We start from the raw sequence: 9,254 nt of genomic DNA, 5'->3' as shown, positions 1-9,254 counted from the left end.
AGACTTCAGATTAGGCAATAGTTTCTTAGACATCACACGAAAAGCACCAACAGAGCAAAAAACAGATAAATTGGACCTCATCAAAATCAATTTTTTTTTTTTTGGCTTCAAAGAATACCATGAATAAAGAAGAAAAAACAAACCACAGAATGGGAGAAGATATTTGTAAATCATATTCTGATAAGAATCTAGTATTCAGAATATAGGAAGAACTCTTACAACTCAATATTAAAAAATAATAACCTAATTTAAAAGGGGCAATGGATTTGAATAGACATTTCTGCAAGAATATTGACAAATAGACATTTCTCTAAACAGTATGTACACAAACATATATGTTCAACATTGTTAGTCATTAGGAAAATGCAAATCAAAACCTCAGTGAGATACAATTTCATACCCACTAGAATGGCTATAATAATGTTTTTTAAAAGGAAAATAGTGTTGGTTGAAGATGTGGAGAAACTGGAACGCTCATGCATTATGGGTGGGAATGTAACATAATGCAGTCATGGTGGAAAACTGTTTGGCATTTTCTCAAAAAGTTAAACCTATAGAATTATCCTGCAACACAGCAATTCTTCAGCTGCCATATAGAAACCTCAAACGCTATACCTACTTGGGATATGTGAGGAGAGATTCTCATTACCTTTCTCAGCTGGGCAATGAGGAGGAGGTGTCAGGGATTTCAAGAAGATATGGTTCATCTAAACCCTAGGATGCTGCCACTCCTGCCATAACTTAAAGGAAGTGTTTGAGGAACAGAATGAAGGAGAGAAAGAAGTGCAGTGAGATGTGTGGGTCTAGTGGAGGTAAGTGATACAGGACATGGTGAAAAATAGATCTTATTAGAAGAATAATGGGAAGCCAGAGAACATCTTAGGCAGAAGAGTAATATCATTGGATTTCCAGTTTTAAGAGCCCAGTGGATTATAGGAGAGAACTAGTGGAAAAAGGGAGACTAGTTAGGGAGTTAGTGCAGTCATCCAGCATGGAGACTATTCCTGTGTCCAGTGGTGAGGGCATGGATGAGGGTATTAGCAGTGAGGATGGTGAGAAATGGATGAAGGGAGTCAATAGGACATACAAGTGGATTGGACATGAGGGGAAAGAAAAGAGTAATAAAGAACGACACCCAGAATTTTGTTTCAAGTACCAGGGTGGAGGCTGGAACATCTAATGGAGTTTAGCAACAAGGGAGCATGGATTTATCAAACAGCATTAAATCTGGAGACATATAAATGGCTCCATGTTTCTGAAATACAACATATAAGGAAATGTGATTGGAGTAATCGATGAAGCTGAGCATGCAGGAAGAGGCAAGATTATGGAAGGTGTCATACAATAGGATTTTCCTCATAAAAGTGAATGGACCACCACTCCTCACCCCCTGTTTTTAAATGGCAGCATGATGTTTGAGAATGTTCTCTCTGGTGATGGTGTAGAGTTTAGATTCTAGGAGAAAAAGCCACAGAAGGGAGACAAGCAAGGAGGATGGATGAGAAGTCAGGATGACTAAATCTTCCCTGCTGAGCTACTTCTCTGAAATAAAATCATCCAGTACCTGACATCAGCATTCTTTTTGCCAAATCTCTTCATTTTGAATGCAAATTCCAAGATGTGCTTTCAGCTAGGGATAATTATCTAGTTAATCTATTATCCACTGTGATTGTCTCATCTTCTCTCCTTTCTCTCTCTGTTGAGTGTGTGGCTTTTGGCGGGCTTGAGAAAGATATGACTCAATCTCCTGTCAGCACAGCTTTCATGAAGAGAAAAGATCATGGAAAAAGAAGGTCACTATTGCAGGAGCAGCATGGTAATTGATTACTAATTACGGAAATATTATGTCTGAAGGAGGGAAGGCACAAGCCTACTTTCCAAGGCTCCAGGTAATTAGCAAACTTGTTTGAGACACCCTACGATGGCCTGAGGAAACATCTGAGAAGAATGAGACCCTTCAACCTCCTTCTAAGATTCATTTATGGCTTTTGCATGATGTGCTTCTCACTCTCAAGCTTAAGGGATGGGGTTGGGACAGAGGAGCATCCCTCAACATTGCCATCCAAAGGAGGGTGTTGTAGAAGGAACCCCAATAGTTCCCGGATGGCAGTGCAAAGGGCAGCAAAGAAAGGGAAGAAGTGAGCTGAGCTCTTCACTTTCTCAGAAGCATTAAGGGCAATCTTTCGAAAACACAAGGCCAATCATGCCCCTTCTCTGCTTGAAATTCTCCAATAACTTCCCTTTCTCCTGAGAGGTCAAGATTCTCAATTAACTGGCTTACAACGCTCTCCACACCTCCCCTCCCATTGTCCATAGAGAAAGTCTGGCTGGAGTCGATGGGTGGAGAGACTGGAGGCTGTTCCTTCTTTCAGTGCATTGAAAGGACTGTAATTTCTCTCACCACCAGTATTTGCATCTTCAGTGTCTTATGCCTACACCAATCTCCTCTTCTGCCTGCCAACTAATTCTTCCTCACCCTTTTTCTTAGCTCAAATGCTCCCCTGATGGCGAGGCTTTCTCTTGCACCCCCAAAAAAGCTGTGCACTTCCATCAGCTCCTTTTTTGAAAGAAATGAATTCTATTTTTTTAACACAGTTTTAGACTCAAGGAAAAAAATTAAAAGATAGTACAATCTTCATATACCCCACATCCAGTTTCTTCTATTATTAACATCTTACATTCATACGGTACATTTAATATAACTAATGAACCTGTATTGATACATTTTTGTTAACTAAAGTCTATAGTTGTTCAGATTTTCTAAGTTTTACCCAACCTCCTTTTTCTATTCCAAGATTCCATGTAGTACACCACGTTGTATTTAGTTGTCTTGTCCCCTTTGGCTCCTCTTGGCTGAAACAGTTTCTCAGACTTTCTTCATTTTCACAAGCACTGCCCAGGTATTTTGTCAGATGCTCCTCTATTGGAATTTGATGTTTTTTTCTCATTATTAGACTGGGGTAATTGTTGTTTTGGAGGAAGACAAGAGTTAAGTGTCATTTCTTCACAACATATTAAGGTGTGTACTATCCACATGACTCATCACCGTTAATGTTGAGCTTGATCATCTGGTCATCGGGTGTTTGCCAGGTTTCTTCACTGAGGAGTTGCTCATTCTCCTCCCTTTCCAGGCTGTACTCTTTGAAAGAAGTCACTATGCATAGAACACACCTAGGCATGGAGAGGTGTAGCTCATCTCCTTGAATGCACAGAAACTATATCCAGTTATTTAGGATTTTTCTGCATGGGAGATTTGTCTCACTCTCTGACTTATGTATGTAGGTATGCAAATATGTATGGAGTCATTCAGTCATTTATTTATATCAGTATGGACACAGATGTTTCTTTTATTCTTTGGCTTATAGTTCTATGCTACTTTATTTTGTTGCTCATATGTTTTCAGCTTTGGTCATGGCAAAGTTTTTCAGTTAGCTTCTCTGTCCCTTTGCAAACTTGTATTATTATAGGGTCTTTTGTGTTAGTTTGTTCATTTTGTATTTTGTTTTTGTTTTAGCACTTCCTTAATTTCTGGTGCAACAAAAATACATGCTCCAGGCTCATCTTATATATGTCCTGCCCTTGTCCTAGAATCAGCCGTTTCTCTAAGACATCCTAGTTCCTTGTATTGGAGAATGGCATTAGAAACCAAGATCTCGGTAGTAGGTGTGCTCATTATTAACAAGGTGTCATTGCTTCTAGGCCTTTCAGTTGAAATAGCTAGAAAATAGACAAATGTATATAACCCATGTGTGTACACCTATCTGTGAATATGTCTATATTTCCCATCTACACTAAGCTAAACATGAGTTCACAGTGATGTCTCCAATTCTAATCCATTACCAGATGGATCATCTACCCTCCTCCACTTGCCTTTCTGTAAACTCTCACTCTAACAGCAAGAAACCTGGATTCCATTTCTGCCCATCCATTTACTTAATCGTTCAGTTCCAGTATACATGTGCAGCAGTGTCAGATTGTTGAACCAGTCCTCTGTGCGGGATGCTTTATCAGTTACAGTACAGTGCTTATTTACACTTTGTCTTTAGTCTTATAGAGTCTAATCATTTCCTAAGCTAAGTCAGCACCTCTCCCCTCCCCTCTTCAAGTGAGGCTATTTCATAACTTTGTAACATAGTTAGATTCTTTCATCATATCCTGCATTCCATCTTGAGATTCCCCATCTCCTAATGATTTTTTAAAAGTTTGCATATTAAGTATTTGGAAAGATCACTATGCTTATAGAACACCCCCATTACAGTGTCATAGAGCATCATGCCACCACTCTAAAGAATCCACTATTCTTCACCTATTTATTTAGCTTCCTTAACCCCTGGAATCCCTAGGAGGGGCCAGTCTTTTCACCACTACTGAAGTTATGTTTTATCCAGAATGTCACATAATTGGTGTCATACAGTGTAATATTTTCAAACTGGCTTCTTTCACCTAGAAATATGCATTTATGATTTGTCCATTTTTTATGGCTTGATAGCTCATTTATCTTTGTTGCTAAATAGTATTCCACCTTCTGGATGTACCACAGTTTATCTATGCCCTACTGAAAGATATCTTGGTTGCTTCCAAGTTTTGGGTATTATGAATAAAGCTGCTATAAACATCTGTGTGCAGGTTTTTGCGTGGGTATAAGTTTTCAGTTCATTTGTGTAAATACCGAGGAGCACAATTGCTGGATTGTATGGTTAGAGTATGGTTAGCTTTGTGAGGAACTGTTAAACTGGCTTCCAAATTGTCTGTACCATTTTGCATTCTCAACAGCAATGAATTAGAGTTCCTGTTACCCCACATCCTTATCAGCACTTGGTGTTGTCAGTGTGTGGTTTTTATTGGTGTGTAATTGTAACCCTCACAATGGCTTTGTAGTGATATCTCATTATTGTTTTAAATATCTCCCTGACAACTGTTGTTGAACATAGTTTCATGTGCTACATGCCATTCTTATATCTTCTCTGGTGAGATGTCTGTTCAGGTTTTTTAATTAGGTTGACTTTGTTTTTAATTGCTGAATTTTAAGTTCCTTTGTGTATTTTTGATACAGGCCCTTTAAGACATACTGGCCTGTTTTGTGTGGGTTTTTTTTTTTTTGGTAGGTTATTAATTATTGATTCCATTTTTTTAAATTATATTTAGATAATATCTACAGTGTTGGTAACAATTTTCTTAACATTGCATTTCTTCTTGGTTTCTCCTTTTCCTCTATTTTTCTGCCACCTCTGATTTTCATCTAGCATTTTATACGATTCCATTTTCTCTCTTAACACATCAAGTAGATTTCTTTTATAAAAAAACTCTTTAATCATTGCCATAGAGTTTGCAATATACATGTTTACCTAATCTAAGGCTGTTGACTAACTAACTTTACATACTACTATATACTCTTTCATGTGTAGATCAGATACTTTCTACCAGAGTATTTCTGGTTCCCCACTCCTGTCTCTTCTGTAATTGCTATTATACATTTCACTTATCCATATCCAATACATTGTTACTATTATTACTTTAGAAAGTTATTTTAGATCAATTAAAGACATGAAAAGTAGATTTGATTTTACCTTCACTTATTCCTTCTCTGATGCTTTTCCACTCTTTATGTAGATTCAGATTTCTGACCTGTTTAGTTTTCTTCCTGCCAGATAGAACTTCTGGTGATGAATTCCCTCAGTTTTTGCTTCTTTGAGAAAGTTTTTACTTGTTTTTCACTTTTTAAGGATAATTTAGCTGAAAATAAAATCCTAGGTTGTTTTTACCTTCATCTAAGACTTTAAATATTTCACTCAGTTCTGTCTTGCTTGAATGGTCTGATGAGATGCCAGCTATAGTTCTTATCCTTGTTTCTCTCTTGGAAGGATATTTTCTTCTCTGTTTTTTTTTTTCAACTTTTTTTTTTCTTTGTGTTTTGTTTTATGTAGTTTGCATATGATACATGTTAATTATACCTAGAGATTGCTGGAGAAAGGACTCACAATTTCAGCTTGGTTTTTCAAGACAAATGAAAAGTCAGAAAAAGACATATTTTTATTGTTTCTTTTGTGCTGTTCTTGTCTTTAGCAATTCAGCCCTTCTCAGAGCTCCAATCTCCACGCGTGGAGCCTAAGACAGAAATAACAATGATACCTTTGAATAGGCAGTAGGAAACATTGCCCCTCTTGGGTAACAGGTCTAGAACATATTAACTGGTCTATGTGCTGGGTCCCAAATACCTCAAAAAGGCTCACAAAACACATCCTCCTACCAGACCTAGCAGGTCCTATAGACTCATGACACAGATAAAAAGGACAGCACTGAGATGCAGGGTTTGTCATGTTCTAGGTCTAAGGGAGACAGAAGGTTTCACTGCTAAAACTGAGGCCCTTGTCTTCTCTCTGGGACCATTGTGACATCACCCAATGGTACACCTTGCTCCTGCATTTCTCCCAATGTACCCTCTGTACAGAGTCCTTACAGAGTCCCTATCTAATGTGCCCTCATTCTTCTCCTGTTGATTTTATATAATCATTTAAATTTTCTATAGTTTTAAATGTTTCTCAACAAATATGGCATATAAATACAGTAGTAAATGTATGAAAATTTTAATAAATAAATATAGATAAATCAGAGAGCTAAAAGTTCATTGATAGGGTGCCTGATCAAAAAAAAAAGTATGAAGACCAACCACCTGCCCACAGCACTGCCTCTGTGTTGTGTGAAGTCCTCAGTCCTCACATGGCCGACCTGATCTGGGTGGGGATAGAGCAGAGATTACTCCTTGTGTGGGAAACCAAGAGAGATAAAGATAGCTATGAAAGACCCCTTACAAACGTTTCCCTATTACTTGTCCCTGGGGTCACAGCCTGGATCAATGTCTACAACAGAGCAGCATTCCAAGTTTTCACTCTGCCAGTTTTTATTTGGCCATGAACAAGCTGCTTAACCACTCCAAGCTTCTGTTTTCTCACTTTTAGAATAAGAGTGGGGATGCCTGCCTTACAGCATCATTGGCTGCATGTGAACAAGCCATGGACATTAAAACTGAGGCTTGGTACCAACAATGAATGTTATTGTTCTGAAGTTCCACACCAGCATGCAACAACAAAATATTTCATATAGTTCTTAACAAGAATGTTTCTGATGGAAAGTTCTCATTAGAGCACAGAATCACTTAGAAGAGAGTTTACCCAGGAGAAGATTTCTTTCTACAGAATTATTGAAAGATGATCACCCAACTTTGGTTGCATTACATCTAGTAATAGGAAGCTCCCCACTCTGAGGGAAAGAGATTTCTTTGGGGGATGGGGGGGTGGGGAGAGTGCTATTTTATTAAGTAAAAATATCACCTCTGGTAATGTTTACCTTTTGAATCTATCTCCTTTGGACCACCCAGACTGTTTCACTTACCTCTAACCACAATCAGATACATCTTCACCAGTCATCTATACACATACCACTAAATTTCCCTTTTCCTGGGTAAATAGGTCCAGCTCTTTCTAAATGTTCTGGTGTGACATGATTGCCAGAAATCTTGTATCCATCATAATGTGAGACATCCATGCATTTATCTAAGAATATGTGGTGCCTAGAACTGAAGATAATATGCTAGATTATTGTAATATTGTAATGTGTAATATGATCTATGAGGATATGGTCATGTAGTTCACTTTTATTATGAAGGTGCCATGTTACACTAGTTACAAACTTTGTAGCTAATAAAACACAACCATCCATCCTCTCACCAAACACCAAGAACCCCTTTCTTTGGATGTGGAAACAAAACAGACACTCAGAGAAGTTCTGAGAGCCATTCCCTATCACACAGATAAGAGAATATTATAACATAGGCCTCCTGACTGCCACTGACCTCAACACTCAGTGAAGAGTACTTGTCACCACTGGCTTGGGTCAGCTACTCTCTAAGCCTTTTATTCCATGTAGAATGATGCCAGGAAAGTGCTCTGTTTTGAGAAATTGAGTCTATTGATTTTTAATATGAATGTAGTTGTCTAAAATTTAGAAATACAGAATACTTAGATATAAGAAACCTAAAGATTATATGAAAAATAGGACACACTTATGAATAAGTGACAAGTAAACTAGTTAAATGTCAGATAGCCACTTAATCTAAAGGTGGAAATAGAGGCATGATCTTCAGATTTTCAACCCACCACTTTTGCCCAAATCATCCAGTGTATCAAAAAATTACGGATTCCTTTACTGATGCTGCATGAATTAGCAGAGAGTCAAGTGACATTTGGGCTCATTTGAAAATATGAATTCCTTATAGTTGATCATTTCACCCCCAATACAGAGATCTATTATTTTACCCCACATAATTTTAAAAATCACCTTCAACTCGGAATTACATAAATATTGAAAATTCATTTGTGGTGGAGAGATGGATAATTGGATGACTGTGGGATGTGGCACAAGAAGCAAGTGTGTCAGTTTGCTGGAAGGCCAGGGCTTCCATAAGTGCCTGCCCAGTCCAGGCAGAAGTAGGTGCTGCTGCTGATTCTACCTGCTATTTCTTTTTTCTTTCTTTCTTTCTTTTTTTTCTTTTTTCTTTTTTTTTTTTTGTGAAAATATCTTAATGTTCTTTTTATTGCAAATTACTCCTTTGGTTCAATGTTTCAAATTGTGGATTTTAAGAGTTACTTTTCAAGTTGTAATCAAAACTAGAAGATACTTTAACTTGTTACCTGCTATTTCTGTAGCTGTTTTATTCTAGTCTTCAAAGGAAGACTAGAAGGAATACCTAGGAGCTGAAAAATGTGTCCTTTATTTTAGCTCTGGGAACAACCTAATTCAATATGGCCATTTGGAAAAGCAGTGTGGCTTCAAATCACTAAGATGATTTTTCTTCTCTTTGGACCGATTAATCTAACCCTGGGAACAATTCCACAGAAAGAAAAAGCTTCTTGCATGATGATTTCCATTACAGCATTATATACAATACTGAAAGTTTGTCAGAGAATTCTTTCATAAATTATCTGATAACAACATATACATTATCAAAAAAGAAATGTTGAGGGCTTCCCTGGTGGCGCAGTGGTTGAGAGTCCACCTGCCGATACAGGGGACACGGGTTTGTGCCCTGGTCTGGGAAGGTCCCACATGCCACGGAGTGGCTGGGCCCATGAGCCATGGCCGCTGAGCCTGAGCATTCGGAGCCTATGCTCCACAACAGGAGAGGCCACAACAGTGAGAGGCCCGCGTACCGCAAAAAAAAAAAAAAAAAAGAAAAAAAAAGAAATGTTGAGAACTAG

The sequence above is a fragment of the Tursiops truncatus genome, chromosome 9, assembly GCF_011762595.2.
Source record: "Tursiops truncatus isolate mTurTru1 chromosome 9, mTurTru1.mat.Y, whole genome shotgun sequence".
NCBI classification, from domain to species: Eukaryota; Metazoa; Chordata; class Mammalia; order Artiodactyla; family Delphinidae; genus Tursiops; species Tursiops truncatus.
This window is presented reverse-complemented; position numbering follows the sequence as displayed.